This window comes from Nicotiana tomentosiformis, chromosome 8 (assembly GCF_000390325.3).
Source record: "Nicotiana tomentosiformis chromosome 8, ASM39032v3, whole genome shotgun sequence".
Lineage (NCBI taxonomy): Eukaryota > Viridiplantae > Streptophyta > Magnoliopsida > Solanales > Solanaceae > Nicotiana > Nicotiana tomentosiformis.
The window spans coordinates 105,619,717-105,637,173 of NC_090819.1; positions in this window are offsets into that span (position 1 = coordinate 105,619,717).

Consider the following 17,457-nt stretch of genomic DNA (forward strand, 5'->3'; position numbering starts at 1 on the left):
TGTTTGTAAATAGATTTGAAGCTTTCGGAGGCAAATTTAAAAGTAAAAGCTGTGGTTGAATAATTGATTGGAATTTGCAAAGCGAGGTAAGTGTCGGGGTTAACCTTGACTTGAGGGAATAGAACCCTTAAATTGTTTGTTATGTGAATTGCATGTAAACGACGTATAGGCGAGGTGACGAGTGTCTATACGTCGTCAAATTAATTGTTTTCCTGCTTACTTGAAAAATCATAATTTGTTTTTAATCATAAATTAATTATTATAATAATTGTTTCTCTCTTATTCTTTGCAAATATAAATTCTTGAATTCCTGCATTAATTTTTACGTGCTATTTGAAATATGTTCCTTAGTTGTTATTTGACATTTAGCATAATAAATATTAAACTGCCTATTTGCTCCCTGATTTCCATAATAATTTGCTATTTGTCATTGTTTACTTCATAATTAAAATATAATTATTGTATGCTTGTTGTCTTGTAATTTTATATTAATTGTTACATTTATTGGGAAAATTTCTTCTATAAGAATTGGTAAATGAAAATGTTGGAGGAGCGGGTTGCACGCCGCAACTTGATTGATTATAATGAATATATTGAAGGATCGGGTTGCACGCCGCAACAGACTTATTAAAAGTCAATATTGGAGGATCGGGTTGCATGCCGCAACAGACTTATTAAAAGTCAATATTGGTGGATTGAGTTGCACGCCGCAACAGACTTATTAAAAGTCAATATTGGAGGATCGGGTTGCATGCCGCCGCAGACTTATTAAAAGTCAATATTGGAGGATCGGGTTGCACGCCGCAACAGACTTATTAAAAGTCAATATTGGAGGATCGGGTTGCACGCCACAACAGACATATTAAAAGTCAATATTGGAGGATCGGATTGCACGCCACAACAGACTTATTAAAAGTCAATATTGGAGGATCGGGTTGCACGCCGCAATAGACTTGTTAAAAAGTTAATATTGGAGGATCGGGTTGCACGCCGCAACAAACTTGATTAAAATGAATATGTTGAAGGAGCGGGGTGCACGCTGCAACAGAACTGAATGTTGATATATTGTGAGAGCGGGTTGCACGCTGCAACAGAAATAATGAAAATGATAATTGGTTATGACTTCTGATTTGCCTTCAATTATTATAAATGAATTACCTAATTTGTTCCTATTATTGTTGTTGTTACTAATATTGCGTACAGGTTAATGTAAGTGAACCGCCTTAGCCTCGTCACTACTTCGTCGAGGTTAGGCTCAGCACTTACCAGTACATGAGGTCGGTTGTACTGTTACTACACTATGCACTTCTTGTGCAGATTTTGGAGTTGGTCCCGGTAGCGTACCATAGACTTGCTCGGATTTCAGCTATCAGAGGAGACTTGAGGTATAACTGCATGGCGTTCGCAGTTCTGAAGTCCCCGTCTATCGTACTTTAGCTGTGTGTTTATTTTTAGAAAACTTTATTTTATTTAGACCTTTATTTGTATTTATTCTAGAAGTTCGTGCACTTGTGATACCAATTCTGGGATGGTATTTAGACACCGTTGTTATTATGGATTATTTCAAAATTGCTTCCGCATTTGCTTCCTTGTTATTAATAAATTTAAAAATTATTTAAAAATGGATAATGTTATTCTAACGTTGGCTTGCCTAGCAAGTGAAATGTTAGGCGCCATCACGGTCCGGAGGTGGGAATTTTGGGTCGTGATAGTTGGTATCAGAGCACTAGGTTACATAGGTCTCACGAGTCACGAGCAAGCTTAGTAGAGTCTGAAGGATCGGTACGGAGACGTCTGTACTTATCTCTCAGAGGCTATGAAGTTTAGGGACAATATCACCTCTTTCATTCCTTATCGTGCGACATTGATCTTGCTTGAAACCTATATCTCACATTCCTTTGTATCTACTCGTGTATGACATTGCGCTCTCGATATCAGTTGTGCGTCGACGGTTCGTGATGCTGCAAATGAACTACGAGGGAGCCAGAGATGCTCAACTATTGCCTCAACGTGTGATTCCGACTGAAGATGCGGACGTATAAAGAGATCACCCAGTGAATAATGTGGGTGGTGCAACGTACCCAGTCATCTGGTTGATTTATGCGAGTTGTGAAGGTTAATATTATGGACCATCGGACGAGGTGAACTATGACTTCGCGCCGAGTGGGGGAGTCTACTATCAATGAATGGATTGCGAGTCATGTGTTATATCAATTTTGGCCTGAAATGTATATATGTGGTACTGAAAGGTTCTCCCAAAATTTACATGTGTTTAAGGCCTGAGATCTTTTAGAGAATAAGGTTGGGGCTTGCGGTATGTCCGCCTCCGAAATAATTTTATACTTTAGTACCAAAGGAGTTAGAGAAACAACATTAAATTTATAGAAGGCCTACTCAGCGTGGACGTCACGATTGTGGATTTTGGGGTGCTTCGAAGGAAGTACAGTGGTTGACGAGATTCTGGACTAAGAATTGTCTGTCTGGAGCTCTACTTTTTGTGATCATTGTATATAAATAAGGGTAAAGTTTACCCCAAAGAAGAATAGAAGAGTATGTTAAGAAATGGGTCAGCTCAATAGTGTTGAGTCAGCATAACAAAAGAAGAAATTGGCCTTGGGAGAGATAATTCTCCACAGGTGTCTGTGGCAAGCCTATGAAGAGGGAAGACCAGCCAATACAACACTGCCCACTTGGCTCGGTTCTCATAAATACTTTTGAAAGAGTTTGTTTCCCGGACTCTCCGTAATGCATGGCGCATAGGGTTTGAACGATTGCGTCAGGTCACCATGACGGTGTCATAATATGCCATCAGGTTCAATAAGTTTGCCCGTCATATTCCTACTTTGCTTCCTACAGCTAGAGAGCGAGTCCACGTAATCATTAAAGGACTCAATTATGATCGTAAAATTTTGTATGAATCGGGAGCTACAGGCTGATACTTCATTTCCACTAGTGGTAGAAATTGCCAAGATATTAGAACGTCTTCGGGGTGAGGAAAAGGGTAACTAAGGAGACCAAGACATCTCAAGGTTCTGGGGGATTCAGTGGATTCTACTCTACGAGTATAATCATTATGGCGGGGGCTCGGGCAGTCGGCTAGCCCCAGTTCGCACATCGGATTAATCGAGGTGCTCCAGTAAGTTCTTTTAATGCACCACTGACATAAGTGTCCTACAATGGTTATTCCAGTTATCTGGCACAGACTCAGTATGAGTAGCCAAAATCGCAAATGGGTTGTTATGAATGCGGTGATACTAGGCACATCATGAGAAAATTGTCCCAGACTTGGGAGAGACATATTTCATCAAAGCACTCAGGCTACGTGCCCCATTGCAGTTACTACACCACCTACACGACCAGTTAGGGGTGGAGGACAGGCGGGTAGAAGGCGTCCTAGAGGTGGAGGCCCAGCCGTTGATACAATTGTTTTATGGTATGGCGGAGGTCGATACATCAAATGGTGTCGTTACAGGCGCGACCTCGATTTAATATAAAGGAATAATTTCCTTAACTTGATTTGGTTCTGAGTATCGAGATGAGTCCTTCTATTGTGCTCCATTTATGAGTGAGCTTCGTAATTCTATAATCTACTTATGTGTTTACTCATGTTGGGAGATGCTATGGAGATAACTACACCTATCATTCCATGTTGGTCACTAATAAGAGTTGTGAGGCTAAAGGTGGCTTTCTATTACTCATATCAATAAGTTTTGATATAATTTCCGGATAATTAATTATAAATTGTGAATTATATGCCCTACCGGTGTGAGGTTCATTATGTGTTGTGATTTTGTGTAACCGAAATTATTTAAAAGGAGAAAATGAAAATTTTCACATCACGATGTGCATATTACTTGTGATTCAAAACTGAGAACGAGATCCTTGCATTTTAATATAAAATGATATGTTTAAACCGGGCTACGAGCTGCGGTGGAAGTTATATAAGGACGAGATCCTTGTGATAAAAAATCCTTGTGTTTAAATCCTCCCTTGTGAAATTAAATTTGTACTATAGTACTAATACGGAGTCATGCCTGCTAGGCTTATTTTAAAATATCTGTATGAAATTCTCTGTGCATACTTGCCAAATTCGTGTTGTAATATTGAGTTGTAACCTACGAGGTAGGTGCCGCCCAGGTGGCATTAAATGTGACTCGTTAATTCGGGTAAACAATTATGAGGTCTTCATGCCTCATATCTCGTTATAGTATTGTGATGATTTGAAACGAGATTTTTGTTAACATGAAGTTAATTGACGATTCTGTAATAGATTATGAACAACTATTAAGAAAAGATTGACCCAGAAGGGTGTTCCATTCAGATGGTCAGACGAGTGTGAGTTGAGCTTTCAGAAGCTCAAGACCGCTTTGACTACGGTGCCAGTATTGGTATTACCCACAGGTTTAGGATCGTATACGGTATATTGTGATGCATCTCACATTGGGCTTGGTGCAGTATTAATGCAAAATGGCAAGGTAATTGCATATGCGTCGCGGCATTTGAAAGTTCACGAGAAGAATTATCATGTTCATGACGTAAAATTGGCAACCATTGTTCTTGCGCTGAAGATTTGGAGGGATTACCTCTACGGTGTCTCATGCGAGGTATTTACTGATCATCGTAGCCTTCAGTATCTGTTCAAACAAAAAGATCTTAATTTGAGGTAGAGAAGATGGTTGGAGTTGTTGAAAGACTATGATATCACCATTTTGTATCACCCCGGAAAGGCCAATGTGGTGGCCGATGCTTTGAGTGGAAAGGCTGTGAGTATGGGCAGTCTTGCATATATTTCGGTTAGTGAGAGGCCATTAGCTTTAGATGTTCAGACTTTGGCTAATCAGTTCGTGAGGTTAGATGTTTCAGAACCTAGTCGGGTTCTAGCTTGCACAGCCGCTCGGTCTTCTTTATATGAGCGCATCAGAGAGAGGCAGTATGATGATCCACATTTACTTGTCCTTAAGGACACGGTACGGCACGGTGATCCCAAACAAGTTGCGGTGGGGGAAGATGGAGTTCTGCGAATGCAGGGCCGTATTTGTGTGCCTAATGTGGATGGGCTTCGTAAGTTAATTCTTGAAGAGGTACACAGTTCCAGGTATTCTATTCATCCAGGTACCGCTAAAATGTATCAAGATTTGCGGAAACATTATTGGTGGAGGAGAATGAAAAAGGATATAGTGGCACATGTAGCTCGGTGTCTGAATTGTCAGCAAGTTAAGTGCGAGCATCAAAGACCTGGTGGTTTACTTCAGAAGTTAGAAATTCTTGAGTGGGAGTGGGAGCGTATCACTATGGATTTTGTTGTTGGGCTCCCATGGACTTAGAGAAAATTTGATGCAGTTTGGGATCATTGTGGACAGGTTGACCAAGTCACCCCATTTCATTCCAGTGGCAGTTACCTATTCTTCAGAGAGGTTAGCTGAAATTTACATTCGTGAGATTGTCCGCCTTCATGGTGTGCCCGTGTCTATTATTTCAGATCGAGGTACGCAGTTTACCTCACATTTCTGGAGGGTTGTACAGCATGAGTTAGGCACGCGGGTGCAGTTGAGTACAGCATATCATCCACAGACACACGGACAGTCAGAGCGCACTATTCAGATAGTGAAAGATATGCTTCGCGCTTGTGTTATAGACTTTGGAGGTTCTTGGGATCATTTCTTACCACTTGCGGAGTTTTCTTAGAATAACAGCTACCAGTCGAGCATTCAAATGGCTCCATATGAGGCATTATACGGAAGGCGATGCCGATCGCCAGTTGGTTGGTTTAAACCGGGAGAGGCTCGGTTGTTGGGTGCTGATTTGGTACAGGATGCCTTGGATAAGGTCAAGATTATTCAGGATCGACTTCGCACAGCTCAGTCTAGGAAAAAGAGTTATGCCGACCGTAAAGTTTATGATATTGCATTCATGGTTGGAGAATGAATATTGCTCCGCGTTTCACCTATGAAAGGTGTAATGAGGTTCGGAAAGAAGGACAAGTTGAGCCCTAGGTATATCGTACCCTTTGAAATTCTTGAAAGGGTGGGTGAAGTAGCCTACAGGCTTGCATTACCACCTAGTTTATCAGCGGTTCATCTGGTGTTCCATGTGTCTATGCTCCGAAAATATCATGATGATCCGTCCCATGTGTTAGATTTTAGCTTAGTCTAATTGGACAAAGATTTGACTTACGAGGAGGAGCCGGTGGCTATTCTAGCCCGGCAGGTCCGACAGTTGAGGTCAAAGAGTTATCCTTCAGTTCGGGTGCAATGGAGAGGTCAGCCAGTAGAGGCATCTATTTGGGAGTCCGAGTCGGACATGCGGAGTAAATGTCCACACTTATTCAAAAGCTTAGGTACTTCTTTCTAACTCCGTTCGAGGACGAACGTTTGTTTTAAAGGTGGAGAATGTGATGACCTAAAATGTCATCTTTAAATTTAATAATTAATTCTGTGTTCTAAGACCTCGAAAAGCACCATTTATCATTCCTCGACTTGCGTGCGCAGTCCGTACTATTTTCCTAAAAAGTTTTTATGTGAAAAATGGATTAAAATGTGAAATAGAGCTTTAAAACTCAACTAAGTTGACTTTAGTCAACATTTTGAGCAAATGGACTCGGATCAGTGTTTTGACAATTTTGGTAGGTCCGTATCGTGATTTGGGACTTGGGCGTATGCCCGGAATCGAATTCCGAGGTCCCTAGCTTGAGATATGGAATTTTGATGAAAAATTAAAAGCTTGAAAGCTTAATGAGTTTTAAGAAATTACTGATGTTGGATTTATTGACCTCGGGTCCGTATTTTGGTTCCGGAGCCCGGTATAGGTCCACTATAATATTTATGACGTGTCTGCCGAATTTGGTGCGAATTGGAGTTGAGTTGACGTGATTCGGACGTCCGGTTGTAAAAATATAAGTTTTAAAGTTTTCGTGTAAACTTCCTTTGATTTGGTGGCCGATTCATTGTTCTAGGTGTTATTTTGGCGATTTGATCACGCGAGCAAGTTCGTATGATGTTTTAGGACTTGGGTGCATATTTGGTTTGGAGCCCCTAGGGCTCGGGTTGATTTCGGGTGGTTAACGGACCATTTTTGGACATTGAAAAAACTGCAGAAATCTGCTTCTGGTATCCTTCTTCGCGTTCGTGAGAGGTGGCTCGCGTTCTGGAAGAAGAAACGGGAGGAGGTGAAATTTACTCTTCGCGTTCGCGAAGAGGGGGACGCATTCGCGAAGGGAAGAGGGCAGTGTTCATCGCGAATGCGTGGAAGCGTTCGCGTTCGCGTAGAAGGCGAGGCCTGGCCGGGCACCAAGCGTTAAAGCTTCGCGTTCGCGTAGGGTGTATCGCGTTCGTGAAAGCCAAATTTGGCAAGGCTTCGCGTTCGTGAAAAGTAAAGTTTTGGCAGCACCAAAATGTGCTTCGCGAACGCGAGGCACTGACCGGATTCGCGAAGGGTAAAAATCTCAGAAACAGAACTTAAGTTCTGGAAATGGGGTTTCGACCCATTTTCAATTCTTTCCCATTTTTGAGCTTGGGTAAGGCGATTTTTGGGCAATTTTTACGGGAAAATATTGGGGTAAGTGTTCCTTATCCTATATTGATTATATTTAATGATTTCATACTCATTTATATCATGAATCCGTGAATTTATGGAAGAAAAATCAGATTTTTATAAAATCTTCCAAAAACAAAGATTTAAGATTTGAAGGTCCATTTGATATCGGAATTGGACAAATTTGGTATGGTTGAACTCGTATCGGAATGGGTGTTTGGATTTCGTGAGTTTTTCCAGGATTTGATATGCGAGTCCCACTGTCGAATATTTTAATGAATTTTGGATTTTTATCCGAAAACTTTGTAAATTCATGTGGAATTAATTCCTATGATTCGTATTGAATATATCGAATTTTTTGTAAATAGATTTGAAGCTTTCAGAGGCAAATTTAAAAGGAAAAGCTGTGGTCGAATAATTGATTGGAATTTGCAAAGCGAGGTAAGTGTCGGGGTTAACCTTGACTTGAGGGAATAGAACCCTTAAATTGTTTGTTATGTGAATTGCATGTAAACGACGTATAGGCGAGGTGACGAGTGTCTATACGTCGTCAAATTAATTGTTTGCCTGCTTACTTGAAAAATCATAAATTATTTTTAATCATAAATTAATTATTATAATAATTGTTTCTCTCTTATTCTTTGCAAACATAAATTCTTGAATTCCTGCATTAATTGTTATACGCTATTTGAATTATGTTCCTTAATTGTTATTTGGCATTTAGCATAATGAATATGTTGGAGGAGCGGGTTGCACGCCGCAACAGAACTGAATGTGGATATATTGTGAGAGCGGGTTGCACGCTGCAACAGAAATAATGGAAATGATAATTGGTTATGACTGCTGAGTTGCATTCAATTATTATAAATGAATTACCTGATTTATTCCTATTATTGTTGTTGTTACTAATATTGCGTACTTGTTAATGTAAGTGAACCGCCTTAGCCTCGTCACTACTTTGTCGAGGTTAGGCTCAGCACTTACCAGTACATGGGGTTGGTTGTACTGATACTACACTCTGCACTTCTTGTGCAGATTTTGGAGTTGGTCCCAGCGGCGTACCATAGAGTTGCTCGGATTTCAGCTATCAGAGGAGACTTGAGGTATAACTGCATGGCGTTCGTAGTTCTGAAGTCTCCGTCTATCATACTTTAGCTGTGGGATTATTTTTAGACAGCTTTATTTTATTCAGACCTTTATTTATATTTATTCTAGAAGCTCGTGCACTTGTGGCACCAATTTTGGGATGGTATTTAGACACCGTTATTATTATGGATTATTTCAAAATTGCTTCCGCATTTGCTTCCTTGTTATTAATAAATTTAAAAATTGTTTTAAAAATGGATAATGTTATTCTAACGTTGGCTTGCCTAGCAAGTGAAATGTTAGGCGCCATCACAGTCCGGAGGTGGGAATTTCGGGTCATGGAAAACTGGAATAATACCATTGATCACAGCATCAGATGACTCGGCCTCAGGCCTAGCTGGAAAAGCATAAAATTGGGGCTGGGCCCCACCACTCTTAACTGCATCTCTGGGACGGCCTCTAACTGGCTGGCCTCCACCTCTAATGGCCTGACCTCCACCTCTAATGGCCTGATCTCCACCTCTAGCTGGCTGAGCAGGCGGTGAAGCAACCGGTGCCGGTATGATGGCACTAGAATCTTGCCGAGATCTGTTACTCGCCAATCTAGGGCAATACCTCCTGATGTGACCAATGTTCCCACACTCATAACACCCATCCTGATGCCATGGATGCTGAAGCTGAAGCTGACCCAGATGGGCCGAATAACCACTGTAGTAACTCTGGAGTGGTGGTGCACTGATAGGAGCTGAATGTGCGCTGAATACTGGCTGCCCAGAGTAAGGCATAATAGGACCGTGACTCCCTGAAGCACCGGGAGATACATGAAGTGCTGAATGAAATGGTCTGGGAGGATGACCCCTACCAAAATTACCCCTGCCTCTAGACGAGGCACCACTGTAACCACCGAATTGACGAGGCCTCTTATCGGACCTCTGCCCTCTTTCTTGTGCAAGAACCATCTCGATCCTCCTTGCAACATTAGCAGCCGCCTGAAAAGAAATTTTATTTCCGGTCTCCTTGGCCATCTGAAGTATGATAGGGTGAATGAGTCCCTCAATGAACCTCCTCACTCTCTCTTCCTCCGTAAGTAGTAAAAGGAGAGCATGATGGGCCAAATCCACAAAACACAGGAATCATACTGAGTAATAGTCATGCTGCCCTGCTGTAGACGCTCAAATTGCTTGCGGAATTCCTCTCTCAGTGTGATAGGGAGGAACTTCTCCAGAAATAGCTGAGAGAACTGCTCCCAGGTAAGTGCAGGTGATCCGCCTGGTCGGGTCAATGTGTAATCTCTCCACCACCTCTTGGCGGAACCCGTCATCTGGAATACAGCAAAATCAACTCCATTGGTCTCAACTATACCTATGTTTCGCAGCACCTTATGGCAGCGCTCAAGAAAATCATGTGGGTCCTCAGAAGGTGTACCACTGAAGTGAACTGGAAAGAGCTTAGTGAACTTATCCAGTCTCAATAAGGCCTCAAAAGACATGGCAGGCCTATCACCGGTCTGTGCCGCAATAACTGGCTGAACTACCCCAACTGGCGGGGCTGCTGGAGCCTGATTCTGGAGAGCTATCTGCTCCGGAGCGGGAGTAGTGGGAGTTTGTGCTCCTCCCCCAGCCTGTGAGACGGCTAGTGCCACTGGAAATATACCATTCTGGGCCACACCCTCCATAAGACTCACCAATCGGACTAGAGCATCCTGAAGCACTGGAGTGGATATGAATCCTTCTGGGACCTGAACTGGTCCAACTGGTACATTCTGAACTAGGACCTCCTCCTGAAGGTCTACCTGAGGTTCTACAACAGGTGCAGCTGCTCGAGCTCTAGACTGGGCTCTACCTCGGCCTCTAGCACGACCTCGACCTCTACCCCTGGCCATAGTTGCCACTGGGGATTCTGGTCCCTGTCCATCGGTAGAGGTATTGCGTGTTCTCACCATCTGCGAGATAATAAGAGTAGAATGGTTCAATCATCGATGATAGAATAAAACCTCATGACAAAATAAGAAAGAAGTGATATTGTTCCTAAACTTCATAGCCTTTCAAAGATAAGTACAGACGTCTCCGTACCGATCCTTCAGACAATACTAAGCTTGCTCGTGACTTGTGAGACCTATGTAACCTAGTGCTCTGATACCAACTGTCACGACCCAAAATTCCCACCTTCGGACCGTGATGGCGCCTAAAATTTTACTTGCTAGGCAAGCCAACGTTAGAATGATATTAATCAATTTTTAAATAACTTTTAAATTATTAATAATCAAAGAAACAAATGCGGAAGCAAAGTTTGAAATATATCCATAAAAACAATGGTGTCTAAATACCATCCCAGAATTGGTGTCACAAGTGCACGAGCTTCTAGAATAAATACAAATAAAGGTCTAAATAAAATAAAGATGTCTGAAAATAAACACATAGCTAAAGTAAAATAGACGGGGAGTTCAGAACTGCGGACCCCATGCAGTTATATCTTAAGTCTCCTCTGATAGCTGAAATCCGAGCAACTCTATGGTACGCCACTGGGACCAACTCCAAAATCTGCACAAAAAGTGCAGAGTGTAGTATCAGTACAACCGACCCCATGTACTGGTAAGTGCTGAGCCTAACCTCGACGAAGTAGTAACGAGGCTAAGGCGGTTCACTTACATTAACCTGTACGCAACATTAATAACAACGACAAATAATAGAAATAAATCAGGTAACTCATTTATAATAATTGAAGCCAACCCAGCACTCATAATCCATTATTATTTCAACCAATTCTGTTGCAGCGTGCAACCCGCTCTCCCAATATTTTCCTTTTAATCAAGTCTGTCATATATTTGTTTCAATCAAGTATATATATATAGAGACTTTTAATAAGTCTGTTGTGGCGTGCAACCCGATCCTCTAATATTAACTTTTTAATAAGTCTGTTGCGGCGTGCAACCCGATCCTCCAATATTAACTTTTAATAAGTCTGTTGCGGTGTGTAACCTGATCCCCCAATATTAACTTTTAATAAGTCTGTTGCGGCGTGCAACCCGCAATATTTCTATTTCAATCAATTCTTATAGAAAACATTTCCCCAATAAATGCAACAATTAATATAAAATCATAAGACAACAAGCATACAACAATTATGATTTAATCATCAAACAAACAATGACAAATAGCAAATTATTATAGAGATCAGGGAGAAAATAGGCAGTTTAATATTTAATATGCTAAATGTCATATAACAATTAAAACACATAATTCAAATAGCATGTAACAATTAATGCAGGACGTCAAGAATTAATATTTGGCAAAGAATAAGAGAGAAACAATTATTATAATAATTAATTTATGATTAAAAAACTTTTATGATTTTTCAAGTAAGCAGGCAAACAATTAATTTGACGACGCATAGACACTCGTCATCTCGCCTATACGTCGTTCACATGCAATTCACATAACAAATAATTTAAAGGTTCTATTCCCTCAAGTCAAGGTTAACCCCGACACATAACTCGCTTTGCATATTTCAATCAATTATTCAACCATAACTTTTCCTTTTAAATTTACCTCCGAAAGCTTCAAATCTATTCACAAACAATTCGATATATTCAATACGAATCATAGGAATTAATTCCATATGAATTTACAAATTTTACGGATAAAAATCTAAAATTTATTAAAATATTCGGCAGTGGGACCCACGTCTCAAATTCCGAAAAAACTTGCGAAATCCGAACACCCGTTCCGATACGAGTTAAACCATACTAAATTTGTCCAATTCCGATATCAAATTGACCTTCAAATCTTAATTTTTTTTTTTTAAAGTTTTACAAAAATTCCAATTTCTCCCATCTAAATCCGAAATAAATGATGAATATAGACATGGATTTGTGAAATATAATCATTTTTGGTTAAAGAACACTTACCCAATTCAAAGTCGTGAAAATCCCCCTGGAAATCGCCAAAATCCGCGACTTAAAACTCAAAAATGAGTAAAAATGGCGACTTCCGAATTTATGGGCTCTGCCCAGTCATTTCGCATATGCGTATAAAAGTTCCGCATTTGCGGACTCGCATTTGCGAGACAAAGCTCGCATTTGCGATGCTAGGCTGCCAGGTGAAGTTCCGCATCTGCGGACACCCCTGTCGCACCTGCGACATCCGCATCTGTGCAAAAAGGCCGCACCTGTGAAAACCCCAGGCCAGCCCAGTCCCACATCTGCGATGGAAGGCTCGCTTCTGTGAGCTCGTACCTGCGGTCAAAAATCCGCAGGTGTGATTACACCAGAACCCAAAATATCAGGTTTTGCTTAAGTCCAATTCTTGTTCCGATTTCGATTCAAATCACACTCGGGGTACTCGGGACCCCGTCCGAATATACCAACAAGTCCCGTAACATAATAGGACTGACTCGGGGTCTAAAATCAAGTCAAACAACACTGAAATTACAATTCACGCCCCGATTCGAACTTTGAGTTTTAAACTTTTAATTTTCAAATCTCGTGCCAAAACATATTAAATGAATCCAGAATGACTTCAAATTTGGCACACAAGTCATAAATGACATAACGGAGCTATTTATATTTTCAGAATCGGATTCCGGCTCCGATATCAAAAAGTCAACCTCGTAGTCAAACTTGGAAATCTTTAGCCTTTAAATTACTAGTTTCCGTTAAATGGTCATAACTTGAGCTAGGTACCTCCAAATTAAATTCATGATACAGAGCTACCGGAACTGTCAAAATACTGATCCGGGTCTGTTTGCTCAAAATGTTGACCAAAGTCAACTCAGTTGAGTTTTAAGGCTCTATTTCACATTTTAATTTATTTTTCATATGAAAACTTTTCGAAAAATTGTACAGACTGCGCACGCAAGTCGAGGAATAATAAATGATGTTTTTTGATGTCTTAGAATACAGAATTACTTATTAAATTTAAAGATGACATTTTGGGTCATCATAATGATATTCCTTCTGCATCCGAAATGGATTTCAACCCCAATGATGTTTAATGATTCCACACCAAATCGATTTTAGTCCAGGGTCACAAGCAAGAAAATATGTTCAAAAGGATTTCTTTAGTAATAAATAGAACCGGTTTAAAATTTGGTTTTTTGATACTTATAGTAAAGAAGATTTAAATAATATTTCTCAAGAGTTTTATGAAACTTGTGCTTTACATAATAAAATTATGTATTTTGTTCCTTGGTTTATAACCACTTATTTACCGCTTTACATAAAGGTTTTAGAAAGATCTTATAAAGATAGGAGTGGTAATATTACTAAAGCCATATACCCACCTCAAGCACCTTTTGTTTTACCTAATAATACAGGTATTACCTTTACTGCATTTCAAAAATTTATTGATGAAGATGTTGCTGCAGTCAGCATCGCAGAAATTAATAATTTTATTTCTCAAAATAATTATTTAAGTTTATATGTTAAAGTCTTAGGTGAACATATCAGTTTTCTTGATAAAAAACTTGATGAATTAACAGTTTTGATAAAAGAAATGAGTACTAGCAAGAAGATAACTGATATTGCCTCTACTTCAGGAAGCAAATCAGAAGCTCAAATTGTTCCTACTCATGTTCAAAGACCCCCTGAGATTCGGGATTAAATTGTTCAATGATTTAGAAGAACTTCTTGATAAAAAGTTATCTGGTTTAAATATCAAACCAATTGATTTATCAAAAAAATTTGCTGATAATTTAGAAAATACTTCTGATTATAAGAATGAAGTTTGGTTAGAGTTTAATAAACTCAGAGGTCATCCCAAAAAGAATAGTAAGTATGCTGATAAACCCAGAATGCAAACTTATTATTATAATCGTCCTACTCCTCAAGATGTCTTAATAGAGAAACGTGATTGGAATCAGACTAATATGTCTTACAGTGATTCCGAAATTTATTAATGGAATCTTGATGGTTTGACTGATAGACAATTGACTATTCTTGTGCATAGAATGCTTATGTATGCAACTATCTGTAAAAGTGTAAAAAATACAGATAGAACTATTTGTAAAATGATTATTGCAGATTTTACTGGCCAGCTTCGTGGCTGGTGGGATAATTATTTAACTGTTGAGGAAAAGGGGATGGTTATTAATGTAATAGCCACTGACGAAGGAGTTGATAACTTAGGCATGGCTCTAGTGAAAAATAGAGAAGATGTTGTTTATACCCTTGTCCTTACTATATTAGAACATTTCAATGGTAGATTTACCAATCAGCATGAGACAGTTCGTACTCTACTAAATAGTCTTAGATGTAGGACCTTAGGTGAATTCAGATGGTATAAAGATACCTTTATGAGTAGAGTTATGGAATTACCCGAAAATAAGTATGAACATTGAAAAGCTAAGTTTGTAGATGGCCTTCCCTCCTTATTTGCTGAAAGAGTAAGAAAAACTCTAAGAGGTAGCTACGGTGAAATTCAGTACAAAGATTATACTTATGAAAAATTGATAGGAGTTTGCACACAAGAAGTATTAAACTTGTGTTACGAGTTAAAATTGTTCAGACAGCTTTAGATAGATAAGCTTAAGGAGAAATCTCAATTAGGAGACCTTTTCACCCAGTTCGGTTTACCCGAGACTTCTACTCATAGCAAGAAGAAGAAACACAAGTATGATAGATACCCTAACCTTAATAGTCCATACAAGAAAAAGAGATCTAGATATAGATCTAAGGAAGAACGTGATACTAGGAAAAACTATCGTAAGTCAAAGAGATTTACGAAAGATAGGTCTAAAAGAGATCTTGCAGACCTAAAGTGTTATAAATGTGAAAATTTTGGCCACATAGCTCCAAATTGTAAGCTTCAAAAGTTGAAAACCTTAGAACTTGACGATGAGTTATGTGATAAGGTTTATAGTTTGTTATACACTTCTGGATCAGAATCGGATTATAATTCTGAGTCAGAATCTGAAGCTGAAATAGATTTACTTAATTTATCTGATAGTGATAAAAATATTGATAATACTTGTACAGCTTGCAAAGGTAATACATGTACTTGTGATGATGATTAATTTTATAAATTACAATCTCAATTTCAAGATTAAAACATGAAAACTATTACCTTTGATAATGTGATAGAACTTTTAAAAGAAGTTACTGACGAAAAACTTCGAGAAAAAATTATAAATTTGGCTGCAAGTACAAGTTCAAGTTCTTCAAAACCTTTTGAAAATTCAAAAAAAGAATTTGAATATTCTGCGCCTTATTCTTTATTAGAGGTTAATAACCGTCTTATAAAAAAAAATAACTCCAACAAGAATTTTCTTATAGCTTGATGACTGTATGGAAGGGTTACTCTTTTACCCGAGCAAGGGGCCTGTCTGGATCTAATACATACTCTTATTGAGCCCATGTGTCTAGCGGTTCTAACCGTGAAAGAGGATGCCCTTTAACATCTTTAGCCAGTTATTTTTTAATAATAGACTTTTGCCTGCTATTAGTCCTAGTTATAATAGGCATCCATTTACTAATTGTAGACTGTTGCCTGATATTCAACATATTTCTCTTGTTGAAGCAGTCTATGGACCTACTCGAAATCGTGCTACATCCTTGCATACAATTTCTACTAAAGTTAGTGATAAGCCTTTTGAAAGGGTTAGATGCATCTGTCTCAATAATTTTTTACCATGCTTGATTAGCAAGAGTTAAACAAGGTAAAGACTTAACACGTTGTTTAATATTTTTAACTAAAGTAATATGACTATCAGTCCAAGGTTTTTAATATATATAAAAAGAACTATCAATTGATTAGTTTATTAATATATATATATATATATATATATATATATATATATATATATATATATATATATATATAATATGCTTATCTTATATATAATTTTTATGATATTTATATATAAGATAAGCATATTATATAATTGTATATTTTGAGGCTTTGTTTGTTATAACTGGAAGTTTGTATGAGTCATGGTCCTCGTTACAAGTTGGATATTATTAAGATTGACATTTACATGATGGATTTTAGGCCATTGATGATTCATTTCGGTGTTGTTAATAATTTTCGTTACTTGGCTTTGTTGTCTAATTGACTTTTCTTTTTGGACAAGCAGATATGATCTAACCATGGGTGACTCTAGGGTAAGGCCATTATAGCTTTTGCTTTAGGCCCCCAAGAGTCAAGGCCCCCAAAAATATTTCTACTAGTTATAATTATTTATATTAGTAAGGTTTGTTTTAAGCTAACAAGACTACATTGGTTCTAATTAACAGATTTGAATATTTGAATAACTTAAACCAAAATTTTAAAATATTAGACAATGTTATAATGTGGAATACTTGAAAGAAAACTTAAAAACTTGAAAGAAAATTTGTTAAGAACATACCTTTTTTTTTGGTTATCTAAATTAATCTTATCTATTTGTTCAACTGTAATCATTTTTATTTTTTTCTTCCCTGTGATATCAGGAAGTTCATTGCGGTTAGCATTTATTACACTTCTATTTACTTATGAACTGTTATTGTGTATGATTGTCTTCTAACTTTGAAAAATATTTTATGTTTTTTTAAAAAAATTAGGAGCAGCTACATGCTCCATTGAGTTGAATAACAACCCCACTCTCAATGGGAAAGTTATAAGGGTTTGTTGGTCTGACCAAGGAATAGAAAATTTTTTATCAGCGTCCTTCGACTAATTGAATAGTATTCAATTGATTTTACATCTAAACTGGTTCTCTATTTGATATGCATATCCAAATTGTACTTTTTTGCAGATGAAATTATGATGACAACTTAATATCCTTGGGGACAATCATTTCATCCTTGCACAAAGAGCTTTGGCAAGATCGAAAATCATGAAGATCACTATAAGAGTTGTCACCGTG